Source organism: Jaculus jaculus, chromosome 1, assembly GCF_020740685.1.
Source record: "Jaculus jaculus isolate mJacJac1 chromosome 1, mJacJac1.mat.Y.cur, whole genome shotgun sequence".
In the NCBI taxonomy this organism is placed as follows: Eukaryota; Metazoa; Chordata; class Mammalia; order Rodentia; family Dipodidae; genus Jaculus; species Jaculus jaculus.
Genome location: NC_059102.1, coordinates 170,862,080 through 170,883,185, shown reverse-complemented (window position 1 = coordinate 170,883,185; position 21,106 = coordinate 170,862,080). Strand labels below are relative to the sequence as shown.

At 39.3% G+C, this 21,106-nt stretch overlaps 1 pseudogene; it reads left to right on the top strand.

The window, feature by feature from the left end:
* The first annotated feature begins 1,618 nt into the window (after positions 1-1,618).
* Positions 1,619-16,254, top strand: LOC101599986 (annotated as a pseudogene).
* Positions 16,255-21,106: the final 4,852 nt, after the last annotated feature.

The following is a 21,106-nucleotide window of genomic DNA, read 5'->3' as shown; positions in this document are numbered from 1 at the left end:
GCTTTCAACTGTTGATCAATAAGTATGTGGAGTTGGTGTAACTTAGAAGGAGGGGGAGGCCTCTGCTCAACCCATATAGGATCCCCTGGTCTCCACTGGATTTTAAACGGGGGGTGGGGCTGGGCAGTGGCCCTTAGAATTGGGGTTTTCATTGGAGTACTTTTGACTGAGTTGCTCAAAGTAAGGGTCATATCTATAATCGGGATGACATTCCCTCCCTTCCTTAAACTGTTGTTGATATTATTCTTCATCTAACAGATCATTATAAAAGGCCTTATGGTCAGTAGTGATGAAGGCCTTGGCATCTCCAAGGATGTCTTGCCCCAGTAAGTTAAAAGTGAGCCCAGTCACCACGAGAGGGCAAACTTCTCCCCTGACCCCACCTGGATAAGTCCAAGAGTGCCACATGGCAGCCTTCCAGGAGGTGGACTGCCCACCAACTCCCAGTAGGGGAGGGCTGGGCACAAGCTGCCAGCAGGGGGGCACTTCCTCCTTTCTCAGGACCATGTGGTAAGCTCCAGTGTCGAGGAGAAATTTGAATCTTTTATTGCTAATATTTAAAATAATTTTGGGTCTAAAGCTGGGGACCAGAGGGACGGTCCAATGGGCTTTGATGGTCTCTTTTCCCCTATTTAATGGGGCTTGGGGGAGCCCCAGGAGGAGTTTAAAGGCTTTCCCTGTATCTCATATTTTGACCGACACTCCTTAGTCCAATGAAACCCTTTCTTACATTTAGGGCAGTGGGTACAGGGGCATTTGTTGTTCTGCCAGAGGGCAGGAGAGGCTTTGTCTTGTTGGGGCACTCCTTTGTAAAATGACCCTCGCCCCTGCACCCAAAACATGTTAGGTTTTTAGGTTTTAACTGTAATGCTCAGATCATGGTAGCCAAATCTCTTTGTCTATTTTCCTGAAGGGCAGCAACCATGGCTCTAGCCTGATGGGAGATAGTGCCAACGTCCTTGGTGGCTACAATTCATCTATTCATGGAGTTGTCCTGAAGACCTGCACAGGCAAGGTGATAAGTGGCCATCATCCCTTCCCAAACTAATGTTCTAGTAAACTGATCCTGTAATGACCCTGGGAGAAATTTTCTTTAGAGACTTTTTTCCACCCTATCTATAAATGTAGCCAAGTCCTCAGATTGTTTCTGAGTAATACCCATAAGGGGGAGTTCACAGAGTCTCTCATTAAGCTTTTTCCATGCTGCCAAGCCCAGTGCCCTGACCTGGTCCCTATACAGATCAGGTATAGTTGCTTGCTGAGAGCCTGTAGCATATTGATCAGAGGAACTGGAGAGCATCCCAAAAGTTATGGACACAGGGGGCTGTTGAGTTTGGTTTTGCAGTGCCTGTGTATGGCACTCATCATGAAAAAAGGCACACCACTTAATGTATAGGGGACCCGACAAGACAGCATTAACTAGATATTTACAATCTTGGGTCATACAAGGTTGATGGGCAAGTCCTTGTAATAGGATCTCAGCCCAAGGAGAGCTGAGTCCATCCTCTGAGACAACCTTTATAATTCCTTAAGGTCCTGAGCTTCCCATGGATACCAGGATTTAGATTGATGGGAAATAGAAAAGCAGTTTCATTTTCTGGCAGCTTGGTGGCCGAATATGAAGGGGGGGTCCAATGGGGTCCAGAAAGGATTAGTCCATGGAGGAGGTGGGGAAGGTCCCCCAGAAGGCCAAGGTATAAGGATCCACCCTTTTCTGGGGTTTTTAAAGCTGTATCTCCAGGAGGAGTAGCTGGATTGGGCTGTGTACGATCTTTTCTTTTTCTTCTGTCTTTTGTTTTTGCTTGGTTGGTCTTGGAGGGAAGCAGCCCTTGAGGGCCGAGATTGTAGGGAGGACCCCTAAGAGGGTTATCTGACCCTTCCCCACATGTGCCCAATGAACAGGGCCTCTACCCTATCCTAAGTGTCCCAAAGTGATTTCCTTCCGACAGTCATGGCACCAACTTAAGAAGGTAATCCCAGGTCTGTTGAGCCTGATGATCAGACAAATCAAGCCCTCTGCTCTTCAGGAGTGTCCTGAGAGGTCCTAAGGCAGGAATGGATTTAGAGGTAGACTGCCCCATATTATAAAGTCAGGAGAGTAGTGTCTGTAAAATTAGGGCAATAGCAACCCACAGACACACAAGTACAAAACAAACACAAAGGACCCAAAAGATAGGTAAACGTGCTGTAGAATCAAGTTTACATTTACATCCGTGATGGCCAGACAAGTCTGTGTCCTTAAGAGATGGCTTGATGATACCAAACACTGTGCGGATGGGAGCAGGTCTCCCCAACAAATTCGCTTTGTCTTCTGGGATGGAGCCCTCACTCAAATGAGGGGGCAATTTGCCTTGAGTCTCCTCCAGGTCTGCCCACATGGTGTGTCCACTAGGGACGTATGACCCATTCAGAAATACAGATGCTGCAGATGCAGCTGGCCAGCAAACCAAAAGTGAAAGGAAAGAGAAAGGGAACAGAGAGATGTTGACAAGCAAACACAGGTTATAGAAGCAAAGTTTAGCACATTAAATATGAAGACTGCCTTATAACTTATGAGGGTACACTCACCCCCACACCAATTGACCTCCTCAACGAGAATGCCTCACATGGGACACCAGTCTGCCTGGTTCCCATTGCCCCATGTTGGGCACCAGACTGTTGGCCTCCCCCGGCAGGTAGTGCTGAGGAAGGACCAGACCTGCTGGGTAAGTGTCAAAGGCTAGAAACACACCGAGCCAAGAGTCTCATCAAAGCAGGATCTAGTTTTATTGTAACAGGCAGGTGCTTATATAGCGTTGAGAATGAGGGTGGGGATTTTAGGATGGGGTGAGGTGTAAGGACCAATAGCATACAGTGACTTTTGAGGTGATTGGTTCTAAGTGCACACACACATGGGAACTCTAACTTCCTATGTGGAAGTAGCAGGCCAGAGGCCATTAGGCATCCTGCTGAGTCATAGCTGGCCAGAGACAGGTTGCCAAACTTTAGCTAGGCTCAGGAAGTTCCACTAGGCTCTCGTCCAGGCCTCTTAAGGCCCAACAGCCAAGTGGAAGAAAGGGGCTCTTTTCACCCAGAGCTTCCTTATATAAACTTCCTATCTGAGAGGGGCTGCCTACTCTGGGGGAAGGACTTCCCCCTTCAGTTAATCCTTCCCAGAAGAAACCTTGGACACCTACCCAAAAGGGATTTCTGTGGATTACTAAACAAATCAAGTTGACAACACCTTAACTGTCACATTGAGTTTGGGGTTTTCTTGGTTTTCATTTGTTAAACAATTGTTCTCATTTTGGTTATGATTCTTTATTTGTGCAGCCTCTGGAATCTTTATTCTTCTCTTCAATGTGATGCATGCTATCCAGTATCCTCTGAAGGGCTGGCTTTGTGCTCATGAATATCTTTAGCCTATCTTAATTATGGAAGGCTTCTCTTGCTATTGTGGGAGATAATTTTTCTGGGTATAGTAATTTGGGTTGGGAGTTGTGGTCTTTTAGTACTTGCTATATCCCATTCCACAGTCTTCTGACTTGAACTTCTATTGAAGAAAATGTATATTATTCTGATGGGCTTTCTTTTATATGTGACAAGATATTTTTCTCTTGAAGCTTTTAATACCTTTTCAGTGTTCTGAGTACTTATTATTTTGGCTATAATGGGGTATGAAAAATTTCTTATCTAGTCCTGTATACTTGGTGTTCTATATGCTTCTTGTATTTTCATTCACAGCTCTTCCTCTAGATATGGAAAATTTTCTTGTATAATTTTAGTTAAAATATTTATTATGACATTGATCTGAAGTTCTTCTTATACAGTCATAATTTGAACATTTGGTCTTGTCAGGGTGTCCCACAAATCTCATGTTTTTCCTATACCTGTGTTTGAATTCATCATTCATTTTAGCTTCTACCTTGTACTTAAATCTTGATAGTTCATCCTCCATATGGTCAATTCAATTGGTAAGACTTTCCAGGGTACTTTTTGTTTGAGTTTTTCGTTTTGTTTTTCTTTAGCACTCATATATATATATATATATATATATATATATATATATATATATTCACTTCTTGGTTTGATTTTTCTAATTTCATTTAGCTGATGTATTCTCTTGGAGTTAATTCACTTGCTATTTTTATTTCCTCTTTGAATTCCATCAGATGTCTATTGAGTTATTTCAGTCATTTATTTGTGCTATCTTGGATTCAGGTGTTTATTCATATCTCCTTTAAGTTCATCATGTATATTTATAATTGTACTTTTGAATTATTTGTCTGGAATTTCCTCAAAGTAGCTGTCTCTGTGCTATGGGATTGGGCATTCTTTGCAGGGCTGTGTTCCTATGAATATGTGTATTGCTTGTTTTGATTGGGATTTTCCATATCTGGAAAAATTATGCTTGCTTTTATGAGAATCTACAGGCTTACACATGATAGCATTAATGTTTAGGACTGTCACAAGCTGAGGATGGATGCCGTGCTTACATGTAGAGTGTCTGCTTAGGCTGGGAGGAGATGGAGTGCCTTTGTGGGAATATGGGGTTGTACTAGGCTACGAAGCAAGGAGTGAGATGATGTGGGGTTGCCCACTCCTATTGACTGGGGGGGAGCAGGTAGCATGCTGGACAAATGGGCTGACCATGTTCCTCAATCCTAATGTCCATCATCCCTCTGCATAGTCCATTTGGCTGGCAGGAAGGGCATGTGATAGCAGGTATGGGGCTTGGGGACTTCAAGAGCTCATTGTCAGCTTGGCTAAGGAAGGAGGGACAAGTGGACAGAGAAAGGGAGGATGCTGGGGATTAGAAAGAAATTGGGAGCTTTCCCTGAAAATAAGCTAGGGGGGCATGACAGACCTGTGGGAAGAGTAGGAAGGGGTTGGATAGAAATTGGGAACTTACTTCTTAGTATGTGAGTGGACTAGGGACCCAGAGAGAAAAGTGGACAAAATAGGGGATAATGCTAGAGCATGGGAAAGAAATTTGAAACACACACCCAGCAGTGCATGTCTGAGGGAGCTAGAGCTACTCACAGACAGTAGGAGAGGATACTGGGAAATTGGGAAGAAATTAGGAACTTATCACCAGTAGCAGTGACTGCAATAGAAACTCAGAGAGACACAAGGATGAAGTAAAGGAAGAAGCTGAATGTTGGGAAGAAATTTGCCACTTACTCCTGGTGGTACAGGTGGATTATTAACCCAGAGAGAGCTAAGAATGTAGAGTAGAGGAGAGAGCTCGGAGCTGGGAAAAGTTAGGGACTCACCTGGTGGCTTAGGGATAAAAATTTTAAAAATTTTATTTTTATTAGACATGGATATATTTAGTGTATAAACAACACATATTGGTACCATCCTTTCCCTCCTCCCTGTGCCTTTTCTGAAGAGGCCTTCCTCATTAGGGATGCAGGTCAACCCCATGGGGATTGTGGGCCATGCATTATGGGGGAAGCAGTCAGTTTTGGAGGAGAGGCAATATCTCTGTGAAAATGTCCCAACTTGTGGCTTTAGCAATCCTTCTGCCTTCTTTTCCATAAAATTCCCTGAGCTGTGTTGGGTGCATTTTAAGTCTACTTCAGTGATGGACATTTAGGAGCCTCTGGATCTCTGGTTTGGTAGGTGTTGAGTGTCCTCAGTGTCTATCTCCTTCACCCTTGTGCTGAGATTCACTTCCTCATTTCCCCAATTTCTCAGACTAATCTTTTATTGTAATAACTTTTTTGTGTTGCCTTCCATATTTTCAAGGACAATAATCATGTCAGTGTTCCCAATGACCACTGACACACTTGGCCCTCAAGGTCATGCTAACCCAAGACTCTGGAGGTCTTACAGCTGATGTATCCTAGACCTTGAGCCTGCCACCTATGTGAACTACATGGGGACACTGACTAGTTCCTTTAATGGAGCCTCTCATAATTATGCTGGGTATAGTAATCTCATAGTTATGCTCTGTCCAGGTTCATCCAATCTAGGATGGAAATCATTAAAATGCAGGTGATATGCTAGATATACCAGCCATTACATACAAAATCTTAAGGTGTTATGAAGACAAAGAGGAGAGAATGTGGTAGAAAAGAAGCTAAAAGTTGAACTTATTTACTGAATTTATGTAAAAGTTAATTGCTAAGGAGCTAAAACTTATCTTTGTCAGCAGATGGAAAAATTCCAAAGAAGGAACTTTCCAGTAAGGACGCAAAGGGATGATAAGAAGGAAATTCAGGTTAGGCTAAAACAAAATAAAATAGAGTTCACTGTTAGGGTGGCCTGAATATATAAATAATGCCATATCTTGTTTGTTCACTTACCTCTCCCCTTGGGTATGAAAACTATAAAATGGAAATAAAATCTCAATTCAGGGTCAAAGCTTCTTTGGAGGGCTACCTTAAGTTTTTTGGCCCCAGGTAATAAACTCCTCTACTTTCACTCATACTGGCATTGGAGTGATCTTTCCAGAGAATTTCTACAACACAACCATGATGTAGGAGGTGTGTTGCATGGGGTGGACCGTGATGTTTATGAGTCCTAGCTTGCCAGTGTTAGTTTGGTTCTCTCTCCTGCTGCTGTTTTATATCTGCAAAAGTGGAGGAGATATCCAGCCTCTGCTCTTGCCATGCTTTCCTCTGCCATCTTGAAGTTTCCCTCAAAACTGTAAAACAAAATAAAAAGTGCTTTATCCTAGCAATGAGATGGTCACTACAACAATTTTTAATGTTAATAATAAGAGCAATAAGAATTATGTAATATGTAATATAATGCTTGAGATGTTTCAATCATTCAAAAAAGGGAAAGGGTAATAAGTATTATGCAATCACCCACTTCCTAAATTCAATGGGAGATATTTAATGAATATTCTCATTACTGCATATTCTCTTCCCCCCCTCCACTGTGCCCAATTTCCTACTCTACTTTGTATACAATCTAGGAAACATTGAAAGTATTAGACAAATCTTCACCATTTTATTCTCACAACCATTTTGAAAGATGCTTAATTTTTAAAAATGATAACAAATATTGACAAAATGCATTGGAAGATAGAAATCCTTGTGTCAACTGTCAGGAGTTCTGACCTTTTGTAATCTATACTCCCATCATCTGGCATCTCCATTTGAAAAAGTGCTGACTGACTAGGCTGGCTGCTTGCTGATTATCAAGGGGTTTATTTCAACCTTATTACTTAAAAACACATGTGAGAGTCATGTTCTCTTTGAGATCCCTTCTGCTAGAAAAGCACAATTCTGACTGGATGAAAGCAAAAGACAGGGAGTAAGTCTGTTGAAGTAGGAGATACATTGTTATTAGGTGGGAAGGACACTCCAGAAATCTACTAAACTGCTGAGATGAGACTAGCTAGTTATTCCAGGAAGAAATAACTATGAAAAATGTAGACTGGTAGAATCCACATTTAGTTGTTTTGTTTTAACTAAGAGGTTGTAGGTTTCAGTGACAAGGAGGAGATGTGAACTGGAGCAGAGAAAGGTGATCATAGAAACACTGGGAATGATTCTTTAAAGATAGTAGAAATGAACAAAGTGTGTTGGACACATCTGACCCATTCCCCTCTGGGTCAATATTCATGTTTCCTTAAGAAATTCTGTGCAGACCATGCTAGTGAGTTACAGCCCTTTAGCTGTGATTGGACAGCAAGACTAAGGATGAGTGCAGGATGAAAAGACCTTCAAAAAGCATCCTCAGAGCTGAGTTCTAGTTATAGCGTTGCTCCTGACTAACCTGTTCAACAGAATGTGAGGGTCAGGTGACACAAAGGCCCTTCTGTGCAACCCCAGAAGTTGGCTTTGATGCTGTAAGTGTGGAGAAGATGATATAACGAGGTTCTCCTGAAGAGCATTCTCCCTGCATGACTGGCTTTTCCCAGGAGTCTTGTTGTCTGTCCCTGGAGCTGATTATGATAAGCGGAAAGCCTTTTCAATGAATTCCTCCCAAAGACCTGTCCCCCAAAGTGTTTTATGTACCAGTGCTTGCTTAGTAAGAAGAAACCTAAAATCTTTGAGTTATAGTGAACACTCTGTTCAATATTAGCTGCTTTCTACAAAATGATTAAACAAACTTATATTAATCTGAAAGTAAATAATAAATTCAACTGGATTATTCCATCAGGTAATGAAGGCCTATTACCCTGGAAAGCCTGGGAAGCTATTGGCTCTGAGGTGAGGTCCACACAAACTAGGAAAGGTTAATTGGGCAGAGATCCCAGCCTTTGCCAATATGACACCATGTCTATCCTGGGTGTTCAGCTCTTACGTGGAATATGTAGGTAAGACTGGGTCATTTTTTGAAAGATATAGCTTTACTTTCTTTGGATTTATGAATCACTAGGTAAACTTTATAAAGTACATACTCATGTAGGTGGAAGATGATACTAGGCTGTAGGTAAGTAAGATATTTCCCTATAATTTACTGTACTTGCTGCATTTATGGTAGAAGGAGATCTACCCACATGTATTAGAGCTCTTTGGAATAAGATAGACCTGAGTAAGACTTTGGACTCCTTTACTAACTAGTGATGTGACCTTAAAAAACTTACTTAACTGTTCTGAGTCTGAGTCTCTTCAAGGACAAAATAATATATATTTCATAGAGTCAAAAAGAATCATATAAGATAATGGATGCAAATGTGGAACAACATGATTGGTGCAGAGAAAGTGCTCAATGAATAAGTGTGAGTGTTTGGAAGAGAAACAAAGCCAATTAGTCCAACTTGATTCAGGGGAACAAAATAGACTCTAAATAACTTTTTATTTTCACACTGTGAAGCTTCACATAAAATACAATTTCTAAGAGTCAGTTTTCTTATCTATAAAATTAAGACGAATATTCTTGCCTCATAAGGAAGGGTATTGTTAAATTTAAAGGAAATAATACTTTTAAAATGCTGAGAACTACCTGACTCATAGAAAGATCTTGGTAAACATATATTAATATATTGGCACATTGGTTCCAGAAAGATGAGGTATGGTGACATTTTTGAACTCCTGCATTTTCCTTTAAGAGATGCAACTTTTGGTAAAAAGAGAACAAGTTTGAGAAAAGATTGCATGTTGAAATAAGTAAAAGGTTTGGGTATCATCTCTTCTCTGAAGATTTCTTTTTGGATAAGGTCTCTGTCTTTCCTTTCCTCCCAGAGATCTCATAGTCATCTATGCTGTGTGTTATAGTTAATGTGCATTGCAAGTAGTAATGTCAACCCATATGTTTCCTTGACTTTCTTAAAAAAGTTCGCTTCCGTAAAATTTTCCTTTCCTTTTGTAAGCTGCTTTGTGTTTGGGAAGGATGTTATCTCCCTTCACTCAGCTTGACCTAGCCTAGTGGTACTCCAAACTGCTTCTTAAATAACATCACAGAAAGCTGGGTCTAAGTAGCTTTGTGTTGAATTTTTTTCTGTCTGTAAAATATCTTGTAAAGTTTTCTTTTATTAAGCAATCCAAGTTTTCCATGTTGGATTAAAATCCTTCCTTTGTTTTTCAGAAAATCATTATTATGTTCTCACTTGATTCTTGGAATTTTATTTTTCCTTTAACATAACATACAACTCTATGGTGTATACCAGAAATCCAACTAAGGAGGGACCTCAGTGGGGTGGGGTCAGGGAGAAGGGAAATGATGGTATCAACATATGATGTGTTCATACAAAATTTCTACATAATAAAAAGAATATATTTTATTATAGTATTTTTGGGTACTAAGTATCTTTTGAGATACTGATTGTTTCTTTTTTTCATATTTGCAACCAGAGCCATAAAACATGGAAGTAAATACACTGCTACTTAGCACATGATTATATGACCCTTATCATGTTCCGGGCACTCATGAGCAATTTTCAAATGTTTCACTTAGTTCAATGCCAGTTAGCAACCCTACAAAATAGTTTTGCTATTATTATTGGATCATTATCATTCTTTCTTTTTTTAAATTTAGAACTTTAATGTATGAATATATTACAAATTGGTCATGTTCCTATCAGGTTATACTCTTATGTTTTCTCTCCACCATTCCCATTCTACTTTGCACCCTCCTCAGTGGGATTATCATAATCACTGTGGAATTATGAATGCACCAGTCATCTCTGTGTGGGGGGACAATGCATCAGAGTGCATCTTCCCACCCTGTGGCTCTTACGTTCTTTTTATCCCACCTTCCACAATGTTCTCTGGGTCTTGGAAGGCATGTTATAAATCTCCTTGAGTTTGAGTTCTTGGTAGCCTCTGACTTTCTGCTTTGATGTGTTTTGAGTCCTCTCAATGTTGACTGCCATCTGTCTGGAGGAGCTTTCCAGGTTATCAGTGAGAACAGCACTCGTATTTAATCTGCCACTTCCTCTATAGTGTTTGGGTTCTATCAGATGTGATAGAGATAACTTGTCTCATGCATGGCAGTTGGCTTTCTTTTCTTGTCATACTGATGGGTCTTGGGTCTCCCCGGTATTTTCTGCCATCTCTAAAAAGCATATTCTGTAGCCAAGAGTGAGAGCAGCATGGATCAAATAGCTAAATAGAGACATTTAGAAGGTTTCTGATTTTTGATGGGTATAACCTCTCTTTACAGCCAAATAACAGAAGGGGTTACCCTTTGGCTTTCCAAGCTATATGTTTCTAACTTGGTTCTCAGTACCAGGCATGAATTTCCTCCCACTGAGTGGGCTTCATATCTTATCAATGAGCAGTTGGTTATCCCCATAACCTGTGTGCCGCTATTGCACAGGCATGTACATCTTGCCTGGGTCATTGATTTTATAACTTGCAGGATCCCCTGCTTATTCATGCTATTGGTGACTTTTTGTTTAATCCCCCAGAAATTTGCACAGTGCTTTTCAGTATTCTAAGAGCTATATAGCAGAAAGCTGACAGAGGAGTTGGAACTCTCACTTCCAGCACGTTCTCTCCATGTCCTGCAAATGCAGCTTGTGGTGTCTTTAGCAACAGGGTCTTACCATTTAGTTTGGGTGAGTAGTGAAATGTTTTGACAATGCCTTAGATTGTTTTGGGAACCTCCTCATTATATTCTTACTTCATTCTTGGGAAAACTGAAGTTCTTATTGGGTAAGTAATTTTCCAGAAGATGAAGCAAAGGAAGATATGGTACAACTAAATCCATAAAGAAGAAAGGAAAACATAACATCACAAAAGTCTAAAATTAAGATTAGTCTTCTTCAATGATAGAAGTATTGCTAAGTAACTTTGATTTTTAAAGTTTAGGGCTTAGGTTTACAGAACATATTATTCTCTTTCCCTGATAGGCAAGGTGATTGTGATAGAAAAGTACAGGGTATAGATATGGAATAGATAGTTCTGGATTGAAATGCAATGAGTTGAGCAAATTCCTCCACCTCTTTGGACTTCATTTTTTCCTTCATAAAATAATTCTGCCTAGTTCCAACATGTGCGGTGTGCAAGAGTGAGAGTGGATAGGCTGTGTGAGGTGTGTGTATGTGTGGCACAGTTCCAGTTTGGTCACCTTTGTACTTGACCCAACTGCCACCCTGTCAATGCTTTGGTTCTTGAACACTTGTTCTATCACAGGAGCCTTCACAGGCCACAGAGGAAGAATGCACATTGACAGTTTTAGAATGAGATGCTTGGAGGGGATATGAAAATAGCCCAATCCATTAATTAAAAGGGTTGAACATCTAATCAAGTGCAGAGAGAGTTTTTTATTCTGTAAATTTAAACATTGGTAAAAGACAGGGAGACAGCAACACAAAATTATATCAGTGAGGATAGAATTTACAACCACTTACTTCCACCTCCACTGAATAATTTTAGACATTAATCTCTCAGGGATTTAAATCTCTCTTTGGTTAAAAACTGATAATAATGACTATCTTAAAGGGCTATTTTCAAGACTAAATAAGATAACATGCAAAATACTCAAAATCTTTAGCAGGCTGGACAAGTTAAATATGCTGCAACCATACCAGAAAGATAACAAAATCACAAATAACTAACCCAATTTTCCTGCACTACATGGAAAACTCACAAAAAATAGAGTGGCTGTGGATAATGAAATAAAATGGAAATTACAATTCAATACTGTGCATGTAAATTTAAGGACACATCCAAATAATTATATTTCTAAATGCATACACATTTCTAAACAAATTAGAACATTCATGGAAGGATATATTTTGCATATGCTAGAGTGGATACCGTGAAGACAGTGGAAAGCATGGAGTTGTGGAGTAGCCTTGATCAGTGATAATTGTTATCAGTAAGTGTAGGTTCTAAGTCATCCAACTGGAGCTAAAGTCCAACAATATTATGTTTAAATAACTGTAATCACTGAGAAAGTGTGTGCACATTTTATTATATGCTCAGTAACTAGTGGCTAAAAAGTGTGCAAACCTAGAGTATAAATATTGGGAAAAGCCTTTCAAGAGCCTCAGTCTGTCTTTATAAATGACGGGTTATGGCAAATAAAATCATGGAATGTAGCTTCACCACTTTTTCAAAGTATAAACTCAAGCATAAGTAACATTTCAAGGTTATTTAGCTAGTTAGTGCCTATCATCTAAATGTCAACCATGGACCTTGAGAAATGCCAAAAGGACCCTCCAAAGGGGCCAATGAATCCTTGGTCCTTGCTGCTAGAGCAGGGTGGAGGGAATAGCTCTGAAGCCATGTTTTGGACTTGAGATTTGCTTCATTACTCCCTCCTTGAATGTGTGTGCTGTGTGCATCACAGCCCTTGTGATCAGTGAAGCTCCCACAATGATTGTATAGATGTCCAGGCTTGTGTGTAGCTCCACAGTGAATTCAGAACCCACTGCTCAGAGGACTCAGAGGAATTAGATCTTGGGTGTAAAATGGTGAAATGGAGATCTTCAAAACCTGAAGACTTGTGCTATTCTCAGGCCTGCAGATATTCAAATCTTTGACTTTGGAATAATCATAATTCTCTCTGTCAGACTTCTTATCATCAAAATAATAACCATACAAGTCATGTCTTAGAACATAGAATCTAGCAAAGATGCTTACAGATTTAAAGATAGAAGGTTATGATGATGGACGATTAATATTTATTACTATATATTTTATTTCATTTTTTAAATTTTATTCAATTTTTATTTATTCATTTTAGAGAGATAGAGAGAGAAATAGGTAGAGAGAAAGAGAGAGAGAGGGAGAGAGAGAATGGGGTCTCCAGCTACTGCAAATGAACTCCAGACACGTGCGCCCCTTGTGCATCTGGCTAACGTGGGTCCTGGGGAATCTAGCCTCAAACCATGGTCCTTAGGCTTCACAGGCAAGCGCTTAACTGCTAAGCCATCTCTCCAGCCCATATTTTGTTTTTTGAATGGCTCTCCCATGTTGGTACAGCAAACAAAATCTCAGATGTACTGATGGAAAATAATTTTTTGTCTAATTTTGGTAATTATAGATATGGTTATAGATCAAGGGCTACAAGTTAGCAAGTTCTAACCTGAAGATGTTGGGATATTGCATAGGAGGGTGGGCTAAAGGTTCAACTGGAACAGTGTAAGAAAATGAATGTGGAGTCTTAGATGTGGACCCTCCACAGGTGATTTCAACAGATAGCGTTACATGTCTATTCTCAGTTTCTCTTCCACAAATAAGACTAATGGCACCCTGTATAATAGGCTTAGTGCCAAGAATCTATTAAATACTTTAAGTAGAAGAATGGCTGGAAAGAGAAGAGAAGAAAGAATACAGTAAGACTTTCTTTGTCTTGTTAATAGAAACACACTCGGAGTATAGTGATGTCTTTTAACAAATAAGATATGAGTGCTTCCATATAGGAGCTACAAAAGATTAGTTGGATGTGAGGCACTTCCATAATGATCTTGGATGTACTTGGAAAATGGTCCATGGCAAACATGTGGTGTGATGGTGTGACTCAGTTCCATGCCATATGGTGACAAGAAATTTTAGGAAATGCAAAATATGCCCTGACTCACTGTGAAGTAAACGCAATTATTCTAAGCAGTTGGTAAAGTACATGAAAAGAACATTCATTTCACTTGATGTTTGAAAGCTTACCCTAGAAACAACAGTTTAGTCATATATCTTCCTCTAGACCTCCAGTTACACTTTTTAGCTTTTTTGTGTGTATGTCATGTATGCAGTCAAAATACAGAATCACCACTGTTATTCTCATCACCAACCCATAGACAAAGTACAGTAGAGGGGAGATGTTTTCTTTTTGGAGGAGGATAAGAAGGACCAGTATGCTGTGGGTAGAAGGAATGGGGTAAGTAGTGAGGGAGGTGAAAAGGAGGTCAAGTTACAATGATGTATGCATAAAAATATCATAACGAAGCTGCCACTTTGTATTGTAATTCAAAATTTAGCAAAATATAGATTGGAAGGTGAGCACACCTTCAATCCCAGCACTTGGGAGGCAGAGATAGGAGGATCACAATGAGTTCAAGGCCACCTTGAGACTACATAATGAATTCCAGGTCAGCCTGGGCTACAGTGAAACCCCACCTGAAAACAACAACAACAACAACAACAACAACAACAACAACAACAACAACAAAAACCAAACAAACAAAAAGAAAAGTAATTGAGCCACCACTCACAAGCACAGAAGTTAAAGGTAGAACTGCCAGGTTGAACATATATGTAATCATAGTGTAACAAATAATGAAAAAGTATTGAAGCTTCATCTTCAAGATGATAAACTCTGAGCTGGAGTGATAAAAATTGAGGTAGAAAAAAGTTTTTCAGTTGTTAGTACTATTTAAATATCCAGCTTTTGCTAAGTTCCTGGATACTCATATAACAGTAAGAAAAATAGATGAATCTGTATTAGGTTAGTTAGTACAGAGAAGAACCTTAATATTTTTCCCATTCCTGAAGTGCTTTAATAAGAAGAATGGGAGTGTGTGTGTGTATTGGATGGATAAAATGCAGTTCAGTATATAGAATTATGGAAAGACAGAGTCTAGGTCCAAAAAGAAAATTAGCAGGTGGAATTGTCAATGGGTATCAGCTTAAACAGGAACCAAAGGATCATATCTTGAGTGTGCAGTAAACAGACTCCTGTTCTAGAAAGAGTTGGAATAGATGCCATCTTTCTTCATTCAAGTTGGAGAACAATATGTTTTGTATATTCATAGAAATTTCCCAACGCAAAGCAGAATTAATTTGAATCAGAAATACCAGCTCCAGGCTCAGCTCTATAAACTTCAGCTAGGTTCAAGAGTTCTAAAAAACAAGCTCCATGGATAGGCCCAGAATTATAAGCTTTACTTCCATCACAAAGAAAGAGATTCTGTACTTCAGTGTTTTGATTTTCATTTTCTTTGTTCTCATCCTCAGATGAACAGTCCACACTGAATCCATAGCTAAGAAGAACCTCACCACAGTAACAGAGTTCATTCTCATGGGCTTTACTGACCATCTGCAGTGGGAGGTTCCACTCTTCCTGGTGTTTCTTGGTTTCTACCTGGTCACCATTCTGGGGAATCTGGGCATGATCATTCTCATCCAAGTGGATGCCCACCTTCACACTCCAATGTACTTCTTTCTGAGCCACCTCTCTGCATTGGATGCCTGCTACACCTCAGTCATCACCCCTCAGATCCTGGCCACACTGGCCAGAGGCAAAATGGTTTTTTCCTATGACACTGTGCTGTCCAGTTCTTCTTCTTCACCATCTGTGCAGGTACAGAGTGTTTCCTGTTGCCTGTGATGGCCTATGACGGCTACATTGCTATTAGCAACCCACTGCTATACACTATGGCTAAGAGCCTGGAAAATGCTGGAGTTTGGTAGTGGGAGCCTATGTGTATGGAATGTCACAGGCCATCCTCCGCACTGCATGCACCTTCTCTCTCTTCTTCTGAGAGGAATCCAGATCAACTTCTTCTGTGACCTCTCACCTCTGCTGGAGCTAGCCTGCAGTAACACAGCAAATGCTAAGATTATCATGGTCTGTTTTGGCAATTTTATGGTTTTGGCCAATGCCTTAGTCATCCATTTCCTACCTACTCATCATCAAGGCTATTCTGAGGATGAAGTCTCCAGGTGGCAGGGTGAAAACATTCTCTACCTGTGCCTCCCACCTCACTGCTGTGGCTCCTGTTTTTGGGACCCTTATCTTCATGTATATATATGGAGTGGCTCCAGAAAATCCCTGGAGGAAGACAATATTGTGTCTGTCACCTACACAGTGGTCATCTCCATGCTGAATGCTCTGATCTACAGCTTGAGAAACAAGGATGTGAAAGCTGCTTTCAGAAAGGTCACTGGTAGATTCCAGGTGTCCCAGAGTATGTGGCCCTGAGAAAGAGGACCTGTCATCTCAGTCACTTCTGTCTGGTCATCAGTATGTTCTTTCAGGCAGCAGCACTGTGTGCAGCCATCCTGCACCCATGAACACAGTAGGCAAACAAGTGCCACCAGGCAAGGAGAATTGTGGCGAATTATGTTTCCATCACTTCCATAGCACTTTGTTCTTCTCCCTGACTCCCAATCCCAATTTAAACATTTGCACTATCCATCTCCTACCATTCCCTGTTGCTATTACTTAAAGAATCTGAGGTCCAACAGTTATTGAATGATTCCACTTTCCCTCTTTCTTGGCCCCCTTTTCCTATTTTATTTGCTTTCTTCAATATCACCATGTTCCCTGTTTTGCATTAGAGGATCCTTGACAATTGTGCTACTTGGATTTTCACTTCCCTATTAATAGAAGTGCCAGCTCATCCTAATGATCAGGCAATAATATATGATATGGGCCTCTCCTTCACCACTGTAGTATCTTCCTTTTTGCTCAGGCCAGAATAACACAAATTTCAGATTCCCTTGCCACTCAGGAGTAACTCATTGATTTTCAGGTTATTCTGAAATCTTCAGGATGAAATAAGCCACTTTACCTGTTACAGTTTCTAAAGCATGCTGTGTGTTACTTCTCCTCCTAACCCTGTTATGTATCCATGCAACCTTTACACTAAGCATTTAGGCACCAAGAGATAGACCATGGAACCACAAGCCTTTTTGTAGCAAAAAATTTACTGAAAGGGAAGGTAATTGTGACTCCTGCACCAGACTATGAAACTTTCCAGAAGTAAGTAATCTTGTTTCCTTCTTATCTGAGTCCAAAGTCTAGGTTGGACAAGGCTCAGTAATTTCTCAGTCACATTTGTGCTTCCATTTGATTTCCATGGTAATTGTATAAGGCAGATGAGGAAGGCAATGTTAAATCTTAAACTTTCATTTTTCAGTTAAGAAAACATTTCCAGCCTGGTGTGGTGGCAAACGTCTTTAATCCCAGCACTGGAGAGGCAGAGGTAGGATGATCACCATGAGTTCAAGGCCACCCTGAGACTACATAGTGGATTCCAGATCAGCTAGAGCAAGACAACAAAACAAAACAGAAAATAAAACACAAAAAAAACAACAAAAGAAAAAACATTTCCTTATGAGTCAAAGACAGCTCAGAGTACTCAGCAGTAAAAGAAGGCTCTGATATTGCCACAAATACATTGTATGACCTTGAATAAATAATGTAATTTCTCAAGTCTAAAAGAAAAAAGTTTCCAATTTAATATATGTTGTAAAAACTCAGGGCTGGGGAGATGGCTCAGCAGTTAAAAGCATGAACTTGCTAGGCCTGTTAGCCTACAGTTTACCAGAGCTCACGTAAAGTCATGCACAGAGTGTCACATGCATCTGGATTGTTTGTACTGGCAGGAAGCTCTGGTGCACTCATATTCTCTCTCCCCTTCTCTTGCAAACAAATAAATAAAATTTTTAAATATAGTATAATATTGAATAAGAAATCTAGCATAAGTCAGTTATTGTTGGTTATATTTTCTTTCCCCTTTTCCTATTTTGTGGTTATAATCCTTGACCATGGCCACATTGTCTAGCTACTGACTAAGTGAAAATGTTGGTGAGCCAATGACAGTAAAAGCATTGAACTGAGGAAAAGCAATTGATATCTTATTTGCACCAACCTACCCACAAACCTATATGTGGAACTGTTTTCACTGAATATATCATTTTTGAATAGGCTATACATTATGATTTTAATTTATGTCTAATATAATTTTCATATGAAAGATTTTATCCATTTACTAGAGTTTTGTTTTAATATAGTATTAAAATCCTGGCTGAAAAAATGGGTAGTTTAAAGGGGAAATTTAATAAATAGTTCAGGTGCCCCTTATGTTTCAGCTGGTAGAAAACTTTAAGCAAATAACTATAAAACCAAAATCAATTATATGAAATTCTCTATAGATTGAAAAAAGATAGTATTTGTTCTCTATGAATGAAAGCAATATGCTGAGGAGTTATTTTCTTTCTTAGAATCCATTGGAATGCAAGTAGAACACACACCATGAACTGAAAAGTTATCCAGAGTATGAATTGCTATGCCTAAAGAGACAATTTAATTCTTCCTTCAATCACATTCTGAGAAGGAACTAAATGACTTCTGTTCAGGAAAAAAGACCCAATGGAAAAAGTTTTAGGAACTTGGGCATGAAACCCCAATTTATTCACTAGATAGCATATAATCTTGTTTCTTTTTATACACACACACACACACACACACACACACACACACACATATACAAATTACTTTGATACTATTACCTGTTCCATTATCCTCTCTTGTCCTTCCTCTTGTAGGCTTCCTTTCTCTTCTCAAATAGCTCCCCTTTGGCTTTCATATTTTATTTATTTAAATCTAGATTCCATGTAGGAAAGAACTTCTGTACTTGCCTTTCTGAATCTGGCTTATTTCACCTAAAATGATGATATCTAGTTCTATTCATTTTCTTTCAAATGTTATTATTTCATTCTTATTTGTGGTTAAATAATAGTTAATTGTGCACATATATCACAATTTCTTTATCATTCTATTTCTAGGAGCCAAGAATGTTTCCATATATTGGTTATGGTGAACAGTGTAGTAGTAAACATGGCATGTAAGAGCCAAAGGAAGGGTAGGGCTGCTTACAATACAATCTTACAGACACTGAATGTCTTGGATATCCATGACCTCGCAGTGTCTGGTGCTACACAAGATCTTATAATAGGAGGAAAAGAGGATGCCGTAAAAAAAAGAGAGACTAATTGAAAGGGAGAGGGGATATGATGGAAAGGGGATTTGTGAGGGGGAAAGTGGAGGTAGGGAGGGAATTATCAGGGTTTATTGTCTATAATTATCTAAACTGTCTAAAAAATGTTTAAAAAACATGGATATGTAGGTATGTTTGTGTTGGCTTAAAGTTGGGCATATATTCAGGAGTTGAGTAGCTGAATCCTATGATAGCTCTAATTTTAGTTTTTGAGGAATTTCTATAGCAATTTTCACAGTGGTATGCTATTTATGTTCCCACAAACACTGTGTCACATTTATTCTTCCCTGAATCTTCTCAGCATTTGTTCATTGCCATTCTGACTGAAATAGGATTTGTATTTCTCCAGTGTAGTTTTGGTTTACATTTCTGCAGTTGCTTAAGATGTTGAACACTTTTCATGTATTTGTCAACCATTTGTACTTCTTTGTTTGAAAACTGTCCAATTCAGTTGCCCATTTATTGATGGGACATTTGTTATGTTGGTATTTGAAATCTGGTTGTTATTTTATATTCTGGTTATTCATCTCCTGTCAGATGCATAGCTGGCCAAGACTCTTGCCCGTTCTGTAGGGCAAGCGTTCTTCATACAATAACATTTATCAATTCCTTCCATCATTTCCTAAGCTATTGGATCAGGATTACATATACATCTTACTTTATAATGCCAGCTCAGCAAAAGTTAAAAAGTATACCCCTTTTTTGTCTGGAAGGATGATAAGTTTCAATTTGGAAACAAAAAAGACTAGTTAAAAATAAGGAAGCATCCTGGGTATAATTGAATATAAGTATTTTGTTATTTATTGCTATACACTGTATTGGATTCATTTAAATTTACAACCTGTGATAGTTTTATTTTTTTAATTCTAAGAATCCCCTTTTAATACAAAATAAATAACTGGTGATAATCATTCAAAAGTCTCCATTTGAAATAAAATTTGAGCCAGGCATGGTGGCATCCACCTTTAATCCCAGCACACAGGATGCAGAGGTAGGTGAATCGCTGTGAGTTTGAGGCTATACAGAGTGTATTCCAGGTCAGCTTGGGCTAGAGTGAGACCCTACCTTAAAAAAACAAAATAATAATAATAATAAATAAAAAAGTAAAATTTGAGTTATCATTGGATCTAGCAATATCATTCCAGGTATATATTCAAAGAATTGAAGTCAGCATCATATTTGTGTGTGTTTGTGTGTGTGTGGCTGGGCACATCTATGCATGCAGGTGTGTGTTCATGTATGTGTGTGTCAATGGAAGTCAGAGGTTGACATCAACTGTCTTCCTCAGTCACCTTCTACATTATCTACTTGGATAGGGTCTCTAATTTAATCTCAGAGCTCACTGATTTGGCTTGTCTAAGTAGAGAGTTTACCGCAGAAATCCCATGTTTCTGCTCTCCAAGTGCTGGGATTATAATTGGGCTGCCACATCCACTCAGATATTTATGTGGGTACTGACTATCTGAACTCACACTTAAGTGGCAAGTGTTTCATGCACAAACCAGCATTTAAACTATTTTTATATTTATGTATTTATTTGAGAAAGTGAAAGAGGCAGGGAAAGAGAAAGAAAGAGAGAGAGAGAGAGAGAGAGAGAGAGAAAGAGAGAGAGAGAGAGGCCAGGACTTCCAGCTACTGCAAACAAACTCCAAATGCGTGAGCCATCTTGTGCATCTGGCTTATGTGGGGCCTGGGGAATTGAACCAAGGTCCTTTTGCTTTGCAGTCAAGCACCTTAACTGCTAAGCCATCTCTCCAACTCACAAATCAGCATTTTAAAGAGATATATTACCTCTATATGCATTTAAGCATTACTCACAATAACTAAGAGCTCAAAACAGTCCAAATTCCCATTGACAGATGAAATGATAAAGACAATGTTGTACATCCACATAAGGAAATATTCAGCCTCTTGAAAAGTGGAAATCCTATCATTTGTGACAATATAGATGAACCCAGAGGACATTATGCGAAGTGGTACAAACCAGTCACAGAATGACAGATATTAGAATTGCGTGTAGTATCTAAAATGACTAAACTTAGCTGAGTG